This window comes from Plecotus auritus, assembly GCF_963455305.1.
Source record: "Plecotus auritus genome assembly, chromosome: 2".
NCBI lineage: Eukaryota > Metazoa > Chordata > Mammalia > Chiroptera > Vespertilionidae > Plecotus > Plecotus auritus.
In genome coordinates this window covers 145,127,206-145,143,624 of record NC_137771.1, presented here as the reverse complement: position 1 = coordinate 145,143,624, position 16,419 = coordinate 145,127,206, and the positions used below count along the sequence as shown (strand labels likewise).

Here is a 16,419-nt window from a genome sequence, read left to right as displayed (position 1 = left end):
GCTGGTTTCTGATAGGTGGGGAAACTATTTATCCCTGCTAACAGCACTGGGGGGGCCCTGTTCCTTAGGATGACTGACTGTCTTTATGCCTCAGAAACATCACAGGGTCTGAATCAAAAGAGACTTTCTCAATGCCATGGCACCAGACTGCAATGACAATCTCCACCTGTGGACCCCTGCTTACTATATTGCTTTGTTATGCTGGCACTGCTAGGCTCCCTTAATGTAGAAGTGACCCGGCTGGCTTGTAGTGTGGTGAAAGCCCTGCATGCCACCTCCAGGGCCATACATGGGATAAATCAAGAGCTGATCCAGGTCAGAGGCAGTTCTAGAAAATCAGGCAGCAATAGATTATTTGCTGCTGCAGCATAACCATGATTGTGAGGAATTTAAAGGAATGTGCTGTTTTAATCTTTCTGACAATTCTCAGTTGATAGAAAACATATCCAAGATCCTGCACTTGGTGAATTCCAACCCTGGGAACTGCTTTCAAGGCAGAAGCAGATGCAGTCCAGCAGGATGAGACTTTTCATCTAAAAGTAATTTTATAGATATGAGTTGATAGAAATAGCAGTGTGGAAAAGTTAGGGGCAAAAACAGAATACTGGGGACTAGCTATGATTATAGGAAATATTAATCATGCTCTGCTAACCATGATTGCCTTGGGTTGGTTAAAGAAAGGATATTCTGACCTGGCTGGAAGTTGTAAGCCCCCAGGACCTGGGAGTCAACCTTGGACCTAGGAGTCAACCTTGGAACCATTCTCATTCAAGAACTGCCTATTATGAAAAGACTAGAGGCCCAATGCACGAAATTCGTGCAAGAATAGGCCTTCCTTCCCCTGGCTGCCGGCACCAGCTTCCCTCTAGCACCCGGGACCTAGGCTTCCCTTGCAGCCCCGGCTTCATCCAGAAGATCATCTGGAAGGATGTCCGGAAAGACATCCAGTCTAATTAGCCTATTATGCTTTTATTATAAAAACATTAACCATCTTGTTGCCCAAACAATGGAGTTCCACCCCAGCCTCCTACTTCCCCATGCCTGTAATCCCTACTTCCCCATGTTATCCTTGTCCTACCCTACATAAGCAGCTGACTAATGGAGGGTTACAGCGCAGATTTTTTTAAAACGTATTTTTATTGATTTCAGAGAGGAAGAGAAAGGGAGAAAAGGATAGAAACATCAATGATGAGAAAGAATCACTGATTAGCTGCCTCCTGCAACCTGGGCATGTGCCCTTGACCAGAATCAAACCTGGGACCTATCAGTCTACAGGCCGGCACTCTATCCACTCAGCCAAACAGGCTAGGGCTGCAGAGCAGATTTTTGTGGATGACCTGCTGCTCTCCCATACTGCTGGCAGTATTGGAATAAACGCGCATATAGGATTAAAAAAAAAAATGAAAATGAGAAAACAACAACCCAAAATCTGTGGAACACAGGGAAAGCAGTCCTAAAATGGAAATTCATAGCATTCCAGGCCTATCTCAATAAACAAGAAAAAGCTCAAAAGAACAATCTAACTTTTCATTTACAGGAACCTGAAAAAGAACAACAAACAAAGCCCAGAGTTTAAGTAGAAAGAAGGAAATAATAAATATCAGAGCAGAAATAAATGAAGTAAAATCTAAAAGAAACAATTCAAAAGGTCAATGAAACCAAGAGTTGGTTCTTTGAAAAGGTAAACAAGATTGATAAACCATTAGCCAGACTCATCAAGAAACAAAAAGAGAGAACCCACAAAGTAACATGTGACATCACAGAAATACAAAGGATTGTAAGTAAATACTATGAAAAACTATATGCCAACAAATTGGACAACCTTGATGAAATGCAAAAAATCCACGTACAGAGAAAAATATGGAAGATACCAAATATCTTTATCAGTGATTATCTCTGAAAGTTAAGAAGTGATTTTTATTTTCATTTTTTTGTTTTCTTAAGTTTCCAAATCCATACAGTTATTAAAAGCAAGGGGGAAAAAACATTTAAAGCTCCAGAAAAATCTATCTTTCAGCTTCCTGGTCAATATAATTAAGTCTCTCACTCTAATACTGTATATGAATGGCAAGCAGATTTCGGGTACAACTAACTACTGTCAATTTTTTCTATACTCAATTTTTTCTTAATCATTAGCCAGTCAAAAATATGTAAGCCTTTTTGCAACAATCTAACCTCTTCTTAGACAAATTTTAATCATAGTCTCAACTATGTACAATTAACAAAGATTCCAAGGTCTTGATGATTGAACAAAGCATCTTTACAATTCCATTACAAGAATCAAAATGGACTTCAGATATGTATTTTTAATAGTCTCATTATACTTTAAAGATTGAAATTTAATCTTTTAAGGCAAAATGGGTTCTAATTTCCTTTCCCTTCAAGTAATATTTACATTGATAGAACTCTAATAACTTCCCAAAAACAAAGCTCAAGAACCTTTGTTTTTATTTATTAATGTTCAGATGTAAAACTACACAAGCCATTTAGCAAATCAACTCATAGTTACTTTGAGGTTCATTTCAAACCTAATTCATTTTAATACATCCTCAAAAAGAGAATGCTATCAAAAGCAGATAATCCAGGAAAAAAATATATGCTGGATTATATTGAAACTAAACATTGTTAACACACACTTTTTTTTATTGACTAGAGGCCCGGTGCACGAAATTCGTGCACGGGGGTGTGTGTCCCTCAGCCCAGCCGGCACCCTCTCCAATCTGGGATCCCTCTCACAATCCAGGACTGCTGGCTCCCAACTGCTCGCCTGCCTGCCTTTCTGATTGCCCCTAACGGCTTCTGCCTGCCAGCCTGATCACCCCCTAACCACTCCCCTGCCAGCCTGATTGATGCCTAACTGCTCCCCTGCCAGCCTGTTTTCCCCTAACTGCCCTCCCCTACAGGCCTGGTCACCTCTAACTGCCCTCCCCTGCAGGCCTGGTCACCCCTAACTGCTCTCCCCTGCAGGCCTGGTCCCCCCCAACTGCTCTCCCCTGAAGGCCTGGGTCCCTGCCAACTGCCCTCCCCGGCAGGCCTGGTCACCCCTAACTGCCCTCCCCTGCAGGCCTGGTCCCCCCTAAGTGCTCTCCCCTGCAGGTCTGGGTCCCCCCCCCGAACTGCCCTCCCCTGCAGGCCTGGTCACCCCTAACTGCCCTCCCCTGCAGGCCTGGTACCCCCCCAACTGCTCTCCCCTACAGGCCTGGGTCCCTCCCAACTGCCTTTCCCTGCAGGCCTGGTTGCCCCCAACTTCCCTCCTCTGCCGGCTTGGTCACCTCTAACTGCCCTCCCCTGCAGGCTTGATCGCCCTCAACTGCCCTCCCTTGCAGGCCTGGTCCCTCCCAACTGCCCTCCCCTGCTGGCCTGATTGCCCACAACTGCCCTCCTTTGCAGGCCTGGTCCCTCCCAACTGCCCTCTCCTTCTGGCCATCTTGTGGTGGCCATCTTGTGTCCACATGGGGGCAGGATCTTTGACCACATGGGGGCAGCCATCTTGTGTGTTGGAGTGATGGTCAATCTGCATATTACTCTTTTATTAGATAGGATAGAGGCCTGGTGCACGGGTGGGGGCCAGCTGGTTTGCCCTGAAGGGTGTCCCCGATCAGGGTGGTGGTTCGCTTGGGGCGACCATGCCCCCTGGTGACCCAAGCGGAGGCCCTGGAATCTGGGGTTTATTTATCTTCTACAATTGAAACTTTGTAGCCTGGAGCAGAGCCAAGCCTTCTGCTTGCTCCGTAGCAGCAGCCATTTCTGTTGGATTTATGTATCTTCTATAATTGAAACTTTGTAGCCTTAAGCGAGGCCTGGGCCGGCCAGGGTGTGCGGAAAGCTTGGCTTCCTCCATCGCCCAGGGCAACCCTAGCCTCCTGCTCTTTCCAGCTCCGTGGCTGCCATCATTTCTGTTTGGGTTTATGTATCTTCTATCATTGAAACTTTGTAGCCTTGAGTGGAGGCCTAGGCCGGCAAGGGCAGGTGGAAAGCTTGGCTTCCTCCATTGCCGGGGAAACCCAAGCCTCCCTCCTGCTCTCTGTTGCCGTAGCCATCTTGATTGGGTTTATTTGCATATTCGCTCCTGATTGGCTGGTGGGCGTGGCTTGTGGACGTGGCTTGTGGGTGTAGCAGAGGGATGGTTAATTTGCATATTACTCTTTTATTAGATAGGATTTGAGAGAGAGATGAGAAACATCAATTTGTTGTCCTATTTATTTATACATTCATTCATGCTTTTTGTATGTGCCCTAACCAGAGATCCAACCCACTACCTTGGTGTATTGTGACAACGCTCTAACCAACTGAGCTCCTGGCCATGGGCTAACATATACTCTTTAAACTATTCAGGCTGAACTGGTCTTTGCCATATTCTTAATATAGAACTTGAGAATCTTAATTACATAGTTGCTCAGATACTACATAGATATAAATCTATTCTTTGAATAAAATTGGAGGTCTGCCCACAGATATGGCTATGACTTACCAAGGAAAAATTTAAGTCTTGTTTTCAGTGTTCAAAATAAAATATCAAGGGGTGGAGGGGCATGGGTGAAGGTAGAAGAAAGCATAGAGGGGATAAATGGTGATGGGGGAAAAAGTTAAACTAAATTTGCTTTTAAAATAGAGTATCAAGTTCCCCGTATACAAATCCAAAGACTATGGATCTCCCCATTAGCAGAATTTTAAGTATTCATACTCTTACTCCACATCTATCCAGAGATCAGCCTTGAGTCTACATCCAGCTTCCATCTAAAGGCCAAGAATAATTTAGTAATGATGTTCCAAAGATTTAGTGACAAGAATTATTGCAGCACTATTTATAATTTTTTTTAATTTGAAAACAACTTAAATTACAACAGGATATTGGTTAAATTAACTGTAATATACTCATATAAGGGAATGTAAGGCAGTCATTAAAAATGTTTACGCCCTAACCGGTTTGGCTCAGTGGATAGAGCGTCGGCCTGCGGACTGAAGGGTCCCAGGTTCGATTCCGGTCAAGGGCATGTACCTTGGTTGCGGGCACATCCCCAGTAGGGGGTGTGCAGAAGGCAGCTGATCAATGTTTCTCTCTCATCGATGTTTCTAACTCTCTATCCCTCTCCCTTCCTCTCTGTAAAAAATCAATAAAATATATTTTAAAAAAAAATGTTTACAACTGTGGCCTGAGGGTAAAAAAGTCCTATATGGACATCCACATTTAGCTGGTACAGAGACATGCAGGTAAACACAGGTTTTCCCTCGAAGTTTGTTCAGACTCTACAGATTTCAAATTAACATGGGAAATTGGTCCTCCAAAGACAATAAGCCCACTATAGTCAGGCTCCCATTTATAACTAAGATGGCCAAGATGAGGAACCTTTGATATTTCTAAATTAATCTTTTGCACACACAATTAGAAAGAAGAAAAAAATGGCTATAAAGTTAGGCAGAATTAGTGGGGGATAAAAACTATTACAGCCCAGTTGGTGTGACTCAGTGGTTGAGAGTTGACCCGTGAACCAGGAGGTAATGGTACCTTTCCCAGTAGGGGCATGCCTAGGTGGGGGACTTGATCCCCAGTAGGGGGCATGCAGGAGGCAGCCAATCGATGATCCTCATTGATGTTTCTATCTCTCTCTCCCTCTCCCTTCCTCTCTTTGAAATCAATAAAAATATATTTTTTTAAAAAATAAGTCCATGTTAATAATTGACATTTGTGTCTATTAAAATGTTTATAGCCCTGGCCAGCTTGGCTCAGTGGATAGAGCGTCAGCCTGTGGACTGAAGGGTCCCAGGTTCGATTCCAGTAGAGGTCACATGCCCGGGGTTGCAGGCTCGATTCCCAGCAGGGGCGTGCAGGAAGCAGCCGATCAATGATTCTCTCTCATCATTGATGTTTCTCTCTCTCTCTTCCTCTTCCTTCTTCTCTGAAATCAATAAAAATATATTTTAAAACAGAAAATGTTTCTAGAAGTTATAAAAATGTCCAAGCTAAAGAATGCTGATTACATCCTAGTTTTCTTTAGACATGGACGTTTTAAGGGTTAAAAATCTCATACACACACACACACACACACACACACACACACACACACACTAGAGGCCCAGTGCATGAAAATTCATGCACTGGAGGGGGGGTCCCTCAGCCCAGCCTGCCCCCTCTCACAGTCCGGGAGCCCTCAGGGGCAGGAGGTGACCTGGCGATCAGGGGAAGGCGATGCCCCATCACACCTCTGCTGCTGACACTGCTGGCAGTGCAAGCCTCGGCTGGCCCTGGTTTACCTGAGCCTCAGGCGGCCCTGGGCAGCTGGGGGGCTGAGGGGACTGGGGGACTCCAGAGGCAGGCACGCGGAGCAGCCAGGCCTGCCTGGGGACAGGCCCAGCCTTGCCACGCACCTGCCGCCCTGGTGAGGCTGAGGGGACTGGGCACTCCCATCTTGTGGCTGTGGGCGCCGCCATCTTTGAGGGCACGGCAGTCAATTAGCATATTCCCTCCTTACTGGTTGTGGGCACCTCCATCTTTTGCAATGGTGTGAGGGTCAATTAGCATATTCCCTCTTTATTATATAGGATACACACACACAAACACACACACACACACACACACACACACACACACACACACTAGTGGCCCGGTGTACGAAATTTGTGCACAGGGGGTGTGTCCCTCAGCTTGGCCTGCACCCTCTCCAATCTGGGACCCCTTGGAGGATGTCTGACTGCCGGTTTAGGCCCGATCCCACAACTGCCCCCCCCCCCGCCAGCCTGCTTGCCTCCAACTGCCCCCCACCACAGGCCTGATCACCCCCAACTGCACTCCGCTCCTGGCCTGATCGCCCTAACTGCCTCTGTCTCAGGCCCACCACCATGGCTTTGTCCGGAAGGACGTCCAGAAGGTCTCCTGGAAGGTGTCCTGGTCTAATTAGCATATTACCCTTTTATTAGTATAGATATATATAGAGAGAAAAACTTTTAGGATATGTTGTATGGGTAAACAATAGTTGTAAATTAAGTGAATAGTAGAGGCTACGGGAAACCTAAGACAGCTGCTTGGTTTCCCTGCTCTCTGGCTCCCCATTTTTTTGTTTTTTGCATTCCTTCATGAACCACAGTGCATTTAAGCTGGACTTAGATGAAGAAACTTATGAGCTGCCATTACTTAAAGGAGACAGACATACTATTGCCAAAGTTTGATAGTCGCTTCAAGAAAATGCCAATGCCCTGCTGGTTTGGCTCAGTGGTTGAGTGTTGACCCATGAACCAGGAGGCCACGGGTTCAATTCCCAGTTAGGGCACATGCCTGGTTTGCAGACTTGATCCCCAGTAGGAGGTGTGCAGGAGGCAGCCAATCGATGATTCGCTCTCATCATTGATGTTTCTCTCTCTCCCTCTCCCTTCCTTTCTCTGCAATCAATAGAAATATTTTTTAAAAGAAAATTCCAAGTTGGTAACCACTTCTTTTCAAGCAAGATCACAGAGCAAAGACTTTAAAGATCACTGACTGTCACCTAGAGATATTTGGTTTTTTTGGAAATGACATCAAATAAAAGATACTCTCTAACCTCATTGAAAGGAAACTTATCAGGCACATAACTACAAATGCACATCTACCCCTGTCTACGGACATCAAAGATTCCTCGAGGACCAGAGGCAACCAACACCAGAAATAGACAGTTATCCTATGACATCAACAAGGCCTATGCACCTATGGATTAATATTGAACTCAGAATCTATTTTGTTATTGGTTTTTAAATATGTTTTTATTGATTTTTAGAGAGAGAGGAAAGGAGAGGGATAGAGAGATAGGAACATTAATGAGAGAGAAACATCATCAATCGGCTGCCTCCTGCACACCCCGCACTGGGGATCGAACCTAACAACCCAGGAATGTGCCCTGACCTGGAATCAAACCAGTATCCTCTTGGTTCCTGGGTCAAAGTTCAACAGCTGAACCACACCAGCCATGCCAGAATCCATTTTGTTTGATTGTCTTTCTCTGTTTCCTAATGCTTTTAGTCATAATTGTTACACTTGTTCTTTGGGTTTCTCTATATAATTCAACTTTATGATTACTGAACATGTGTAAAATAACTGTTAATAATACTGTTTTGTAGTCTATGTAAATGTTATATTAGACACCAAGTATGAAAAAATGGGATAGCCCAACGGGTTGTTGAGCATCGACCTATCAACCAGGAGGTCATGGTTTGAGTCCCAATCAGGGCACATGCCCAGGTTGTGGGCTTGATCCCCAGTGTGGGGCATGCAGGAGGCAGCTGATCAATGATTCTCTTGCATCATTGATGTTTCTATCTCTCTCTCCCTCTCCCTTCCTCTCTGAAATCAATAAAAATATTTTTTTAAATGTTAAAAAAAGAAAAAATGGGACAAAAGGCAAAACTCGGATCACGATAGTTGACAGGATAGAAATAATCCAGAGCGGTTTTTCACCTACACACACACACACACACACACACACACACACACACACACACACACAGTGAAAGCCATAAGACCTGACTGCCTTCCATTTACCTGCCCTTCCCATTTGGGGAAAATTTGGCCTCAACCCAGATGCCATGGTTACAGTATTGTGCCATCTCCAATGGTCAACAAGACAACACCAATACTGAAACTTCCTAAGAATGAGCCTTCCTAGCACTGTGAGTTCACAGTGTCTGACCAAAAGGTTGGTCATCAGTGCATCCTTCAGATTTACAAGCAAAAAGGGGAACTGTGGATAAAAGTAACCTCACAGAGTGATCTGAATAAATTCCTAACTCAGCAGGTCATGTAGGGTACTCATGCCCTAAGCCTATAACTTCCTTAGATAAAGGTTTTAAGCAAACCCCACCCACATTCTTGTGCAACCAGGTTAACAAACCTTTGAAATATCGACTACCCCTCGAAGAGGGTATTAACCCTCATAACAATTTTTTAAATTTTATTTATTGATTTTTTTAAGAAAGGAAGGGGGGAGAGAGAGAGAGAAGGAACATCAAGAGAGAAAGAGAGAAACATCAACTTGCTGTTCCTTGTATGTGCCCTGACCAGGGATCGAACCCTCAACCTTGGCATATCAGGACAATGCTCTAACCAACTGTTACACAGCCAGGGCAACACTCATAACATTTTGAAAGCACATACTCTTGTTAACTATCCTATAATTTATTCCTCACCTTCCTTTCTCCAATCTTCCTTACGCCCCCTCCTTAATTTCAAATGCATAAAAGAAGCTGCCAAACTGTTATTCTCTGGAGCATTTGAGCTAGCTCCCCAGATGTTGTCAGTTTTGCTCAAATAAACTCTTTTTTTTTCTTTTTCTATGTTTACCACTGCTTCCCTGGTATACTTATGTATGTCTAATACATGTTAAGTATTCAATGCATATTTAACGGAGCAATGCCTTAAATTTGATTTTAGAAAATAATATTCACAACATAGTTAAGTAGAAAAAGCAAATTATAAAACAGTATTTTGTGGTTTTCTGTTCTTTTAACATATAGATAGGCAAATTAGAAGGCTATACAACAAAGTATTAATTTTGGTTGTGTCTGGGCAGACACAACCCAAATGAATTTTTGCTCAAATGAATTTTCTAATTTCTCTGCAACAAGCTAGTTTTGCTTTAGAAATATTTTTAAATACTTTACACTCCAAATAGTATCAGTGTCTTGTCCTTTTATCCATCAACGCTCTAATCCTTTCAGTAATTTATTTCCCCAGCTGGCTTAAGAGAAAAGGCAATATATAAACTACTAACATGAATTTAATATGCTGATTTCCTAAGAAATTCCACATTTTTAAAATGCAATAGTTCAGGCACTCTCCCTCCCAGGAGCACACTCGTGCCTTTCTCTTATCCCTCTTCTTCCCCCTCTCTCCCAGGCATACATCTCCTAAACTCTAAGGGACCCTCCAAGGTTTGTGACCAGGGGAGCAATGGGCAGCAGCAGCTCATCCCTAGTTAACCACCCAAACCTATCCCCAAGGTCCCCTTTTCTCTGATTTCTTAAGTGAGGCAAAGCAGCTGAACTAGGTTTATTTCCCCCCACCCCAACCCCCTCTTCCCTACTGCTTCTTGTTTTAGGCCCTTCCTTGTTTCACTATTCCCAGCTTTAATAAATGTCCTCTAAAAATCATTAAATAAGTAAATAAATAAATAAAAATAAAATGCAGTAATATAACTTTATATGTATATTATTATTGAACAACTAATATATTTGTAGATAATGAGAGACATTTTTAAAAGTTAAAAATAAGGAAGGGGGGCCTGGCCAGTATGGCTCAGTTGGTTGGAGTGTTGTCCTGTATACTAAGGGGTTGTGGGTTCAATTCCTGGCCAGGGCACATACCTGAGTTGTGGGTTTGATCCCCCCTGGCTCCAGTCGGGAGGCAACCAATTGATGTGTCTCTCACATCAATGTTTCTCTCTCTCTGCCTCCCCCTTCTTCCCTTCCTTCCACTCCTTAAAAAAAAATAAAAATCAATGGAAAAAATATCCTCAGATGAGGATTAAAAAAAAAAAGACGCCGTCAATGGGGGAAAAAAGGGACATATGTAATACTTTCAACAATAAAGATAAATTTAAAAAGGACAGAAAGCATACTTGCATAGATTCAAACTATCTCTCCCAAGGTATCTATTTATTACAAAGGGAAGGAGTAATTTTACAATGAAGTAACCAGGCAAACACCATCTTAAGCAAATGATCAAGATTGACAGCACCAATAAGACATATGATCATCACGTACCCATAATAGGATAAACTGAGAAGGGCACATCACTTCTGTTGTATTCTTCCCAAAAAAGCCATAACCTTAATTTAATCATAAGAAGCTTGAGACAAACCAAAATTAAGGGATATTTGACAAAATACTGACCAGAACTCTTTAAAAGTGTCATAATCAGCCCTAACCGGTTTGGCTCAGTGGATAGAGCATCGGCCTGCGGACTGGAGGGTCCCAGGTTCGATTCTGGTCAAGGGCATGTACCTTGGTTGCGGGCACATCCCCAGTAGGGAGTGTGCAAGAGGCAGCTGAATCGATGTTTCTCTCTCATCGATGTTTCTAACTCTCTATCCCTCTCCTTTCCTCTCTGTAAAAAATCAATAAGATATATTTTAAAAATTAAAAATAAAAGTGTCATAATCAAAGAAAAAAGACTGAAGAACTGTCATAGACTGCAGGGAATAAAGAAGACATGACAACTAAATACAATGTGGACTCCTTGATTGAATCCTAGAACAGAAAAATGACATTAGTAGAAAAACTGAAGAAATCCAAATAATGTCTATAGTTTAATGTAAAGTATTGTACAACCCAGGGATGCCAAAAATAAATAAATAAAATAAAGTATTGTAGCCCTGGCCAGGTGGCTCAGTTGATTAGAGCATTGTCCTGATACACCAAGGATGTGGGTTCAATGCCCAGTCAGGGCACATACAACCAATAAATTCATAACTAAGTGGAAAAACAAACCAATGTTTCTCTCTCTATTTTTCTCTCTCTAAAATCAATAAATTTAAAAAATAATAAAGTATTATACCAACGTTAATTTCTTAATTTTGATCATTATACTAGAGTTATTAAGATACTAACATTGGAGAAAGTTGAGTGAAAGGTATACAAGAACTGTACTATTTCTGTAATCCTATCTAATAAAAGAGTAATATGCAAATTGACCATCAATCCAACACACAAGATGGCTGCCCCCATGTGGACACAAGATGGCCACCACAAGTTGGGAGGGACCAGGCCTGTAAGGGAGGGCAGTTAGGGGTGACCAGGCCTGACGGGGAGGGTAATTAGGGGTGACCAGGCCTCCAGGGGAGGGCAGTTGGGGGTGACCAGGCCTGATGGGGAGGGTAATTAGGGGTGACCAGGCCTCCAGGGGAGGGCAGTTGGGGGCAAACAGGCTGGCAGGGGCGCAGTTAGGCATCAATCAGGCTGTCAGGGGAGTGGTTAGGGGGTGATCAGTCTGGCAGGCAGAAGCTGTTAGGGGCAATCAGGAAGGCAGCCAGGCGAGCAGTTGGGAGCCAGCAGTCCTGGATTGTAAGAGGGATGTCCGACTGCCCGTTTAGGCCCAATCCCACCGGGCAGTCGGACATCCCTCAAGGGGTCCCAGACTGGAGAGGGTGCAGGCTGGGCTGAGGGACACACCCCTCCCCATGCACGAATTTCGTGCACTGGGCCTCTAGTGTTTCTATAAATGTAAAGTTACTTGAAAAAGTTAAAATTACTGTAGGACATCTAAAAATAAGAAAGAGGAATGTATTTACTCAATATTATAAATTTCTAATAGTGGAATTTCAGATTAAACTGTATGAAGCAATAGCGGAAAGCAGACAGAGCATTTCACTTCACTGAAGATATTAAACAGAAAAGAACTACCATGTTTCCCCGAAAATAAGACATCCTCTGAAAATAAGACCTACTTACAGGTTTCCTTCTGAGTGAAATATAAGGCATCCCCCGAAAATAAGGCCCCCAGGCTCTGTCTCAGAATGAAAATTAATTTACCGTAAACTGGTTGCTAGGGCCACCCCAACTGGCGTCTAGTAACCAGTGACGTTACGCGGAGTCCTGACGTCACTGCTGTGTGGAGGCGGAGCGGAGGTCGGAGTGAGCAGTGAGCGCGGGGCGGGAGAGAGGAGGAGACTTGGGCAGATGCGTGTAGAAGAACAGGAGGATTAGAGCGGATGGGACGCGGCGAAGGTGGTGAGTGCTGGTCTGTCTCTGGTGACACTACCTGATGCTCGCGGCCGCCTTCATGATGACTGAAGGTTCTCAGTCAATGGCAGACCCTGCTCCAGCCCAGATCCAGGCCCCAGCAAGCCCAGTGACAGTCCCCAGGCAGGCCCCAGGGGGTAAATGTCTGATAAAGGGGTAGGGGGGATGTCTGGTGAAGGTGTTCAGTGGCACAGGGGTGGGGGGAGTGGGATCACTTAAAATGACACAGGAGGATCAGAGGGGGCAAATCAAAATGACACTGGAGGATCAAAAGGGGTTACTAAAATGGTAATCCCCCTCTGATTCTCCTGTGCCATTTTGATTCGTGTCATTTTGAGTGATCCCCCTCCCCCCACCTTGATACCCCAATTCCTTTTTTTCACCCCTAGAAATGAGTGCAAAAAGAAAAAGCTACTCCGTGGAGTACAAGAAAGGAATCGTGGAAGACTCTTGGGGCCAAAATCTTACTGCTTTCTGCAAAGAGAAGATGTTGAGTATCCGATTGGTCCGAAAATGGCGAGCAGAGTATGGTAACCTCATTGAACAAGTGGACAAGGGAAATGCTAAAAAGCGCAAGTGTGGATCAGGTCGGCAACCATTATTTTCCGAGCTGGAAGACCTGATCTGTGAATGGATTGTTGACAGGAGAGCAAAGGCTTTGGTTGTGAATAGGGCTCAGATTCAAGAATTTGCCCTTGCGATGGCACCACAGTTAGACATAGCCCCCGAAGACTTCAAAGCATCACAACACTGGCTGGATAATTTCCTTCAGCAAAGTGAACTGTCTTTAAGAAGATCTACAACATTGTTTAGGTTGGAAGATACTCAAGATATTAAGCGAGCACTTGCATTCAAGTCCTTTATTGATGATGCTGACTTCTCTAAATACAATCTTTCCAACATGATTGCTATGGATGAAACTGCAGTGTTTATGGGCCAATCATCTCAAACAACAATTGAACAGCGGGGTGCCTCCTTAGCGTACATTCCCTCCACTGCTTACAAAAGTGCACGTGTTTCCTGTATTTTGGGAATTCGTCTGGATGGCACTGAAATCCCACCTTTAATCATTTCTAAGGGCAAGAAGGAAAAGACTGAACGTGTTTTGGGCGTTTTTATTCCTGAAACTGAAAAAGCCTGGGCCACACAAGCAGTCATAAGGAAGTGGGTCGATTTAATGCTGCCGCTTGTTATGCGAGGGAGCCAAAGGGGTCTGCTAGTCTGGGATGCAGCCAGCACTCACCGCGCTAAAGACATGAAGACATTTCTTCACGAAAGAAAAATAGATCAGATGATGATTCCCGCAGGAATGACGGCCTATCTCCAGACTCTTGATATTGCAATAAACAAGCCATTCAAAGACAATTTGCGCATGGAAATTAATGACTACATTGAAAATAGAATGGAGAGAAATCAGCGTGGAAACTTTGTGAAACCTAAGCTGCAAGAAGTTGTGACTTGGGTGAAGAATTCATGGGAGAAAATCACTGACAGTTGCATTGCAAATGCACTGCGAGCAGGCTACCTTGACAAGAAGTACTCATTTAAAGACAGTGCTATTGCCAAAGCCGGTTTGGCTCAGTGGATAGAGCGTCGGCCTGTGGACTGAAGGGTCCTGGGTTCGGTTCCGGTCAAGGGCATGTACCTTGGTTGCGGGCACATCCCCAGTGGGAGGTGTGCAGGAGGCAGCTGATCGATGTTTCTCTCTCATCGATGTTTCTGACTATCTATCCCTCTTCCTTCCTCTCTGTAAAAAATCAATAAAATATATATTTAAAAAATAAAAAATAAAAAAATAAATAAAAATATATTTTAAAGACAGTGCTATTGCTAAACATGAGAGATTTGGTCCACTGATTCTGAAAGAAATGGAGTCACAAGAAATTCACCAGGAAATTCAGGAATTGGATTGTTATGATGATGTTCCAGAAGATGATGACATGATTGTCATTGAATAAATGAGTAAATTCTTGATACTGTAGGATTCACAGTTTGTCTGGTTTGTGTTGACAACTACCATACTACCATACCATATACAGGTAATAAATTTCCTTTATTTTCATTTAACAATAAATGTGTACCGTATTCTTCTTCATGGAAAAATAAGACATCCCCTGAAAATAAGACCTAGCGTGTCTTTGGGGGCAAAAATTAATATAAGACACTGTCTTATTTTCGGGGAAACACGGTAGTCAGTACACAGGTACTTAAAACTGGGCACAATAGCAATGCAAGATTTTTTTAAATCTCCCTCATTTACCCCACTTAAGCTAAATCCAGAATTTTACATAAAGAAACCACATCTCAATTCCAGAGTGTTGAGTTCACTTCAGGGCAGATTCCCTGTTCTGTTAAACTTTGGGACACAGAAACACAGGCTAGGGGAGATGATTAGATAGAAAGCACTGCTTTATTCATTTACTTCCCAGCCCACAAAAAAAAAAAAAGAAACCACACCCTGGCCGATATGGCCCAGTTGGTTGGGCGTCCTCTTGTGTACCAAAGCGTTGCCAGCTCAATTCCTGGTCAGGGCACATACCCAGGTTGTGGGCTTGAACCCCAGTAGGGGGTGCACAGGAGGCAGCATATCGATATCTCACTCTCACATCAATGTTTCTCTCTCTCTCTCTCCCCCTCTCTTTTCCTCTCTCTCTCTCTAAATAAAAAAAAAAGAAACCACATTCCAAAGATCTGAAGTAAGCCAAGGTAGAGATAAAGTATCTAAAGCCATGCTCTTGTGTGGTCTTATAAGGTTCTCTTGATTCCCTCTCATAGCCTTCCTTGTTCCACAAAATGTACCAAATTAAAGTTCTCTGTGCCAAAGAAAATCTTCTGTGTATAATTTGAAATGCTTCAGAGAAAAGCCTCTAATAAGTTATCCTAATATATAAAAACCCTGGGTCCGTAATGACCAGTAATGACCACAGGCTCGACCAGACGCCAGGCTAGGGACCTGAGGGAGCTGGAGCCGTGGTCCCCTGGCTGCCCGCAGTGGTGGCTAGGAGGAGGGAGCTGTGGGCCCAAACGACCAAAGGACCGGTCCGGCTCTCACAGTGTGACAGGGCGGGACTGCAGAGGCTGAGGAGCCTCGAGGGGCAGGGGCAGTGCAGTGAGCATGGAGCTTCGCGGGGCTGCTGAGGCAGAAGAGCATCGCGGGGCGTGGGCAGCAGAGGCCGAGGAGCCTTGCAGGGTGGGGGCTGTTAGCATGGAGGTTCACAGGGCAGGGGCCACGGAGGTGGAGGAGTGACGCTGGACAGCGGACATGGCCCTGATTGCAGCTAGGCCTAAGGAACCAGCACAATTTAATCACGCGCAGGGCTACTGGTTATAACATAAATCAGGGTTTCTACTACATTTAAATCACAAAATTCTAGAGGAGAAAAAGATTATCTTTCTAAAAATGGATAAATTTTTTTAAACACTTCATAAGTAGGTAGAAACTTCATTTTGCTTGTTTTGCTACTCTTGGCTTATAAAGTATGAATGAATGAATGAATGAATGAATGAATAAGTAAATGTTTAAAAGGACATATTACAAATAGCAATTTCAGTACAAAACTTGAGTATAACTCTTAGACACTTACAGTATCACAATGAATGAATGTGAAGCACTCTAATACATTCAGTCATCAAAAAAATACTGTCTTATGTTTTACATAAAATCTATAATGGGGCCTGGAAAATATACTGGTACATCTTACAATGATTTCAAACAAG

At 43.7% G+C, this 16,419-nt stretch overlaps 1 protein-coding gene across 9 annotated transcripts in view; it reads right to left on the bottom strand.

Annotated features, from left to right (window-relative positions):
* Positions 1–16,419, bottom strand: part of SENP7 (SUMO specific peptidase 7) — a 215,885-nt gene that overhangs the window by 162,063 nt on the left and 37,403 nt on the right. The gene's annotated exons all lie outside the window — the stretch shown is intronic.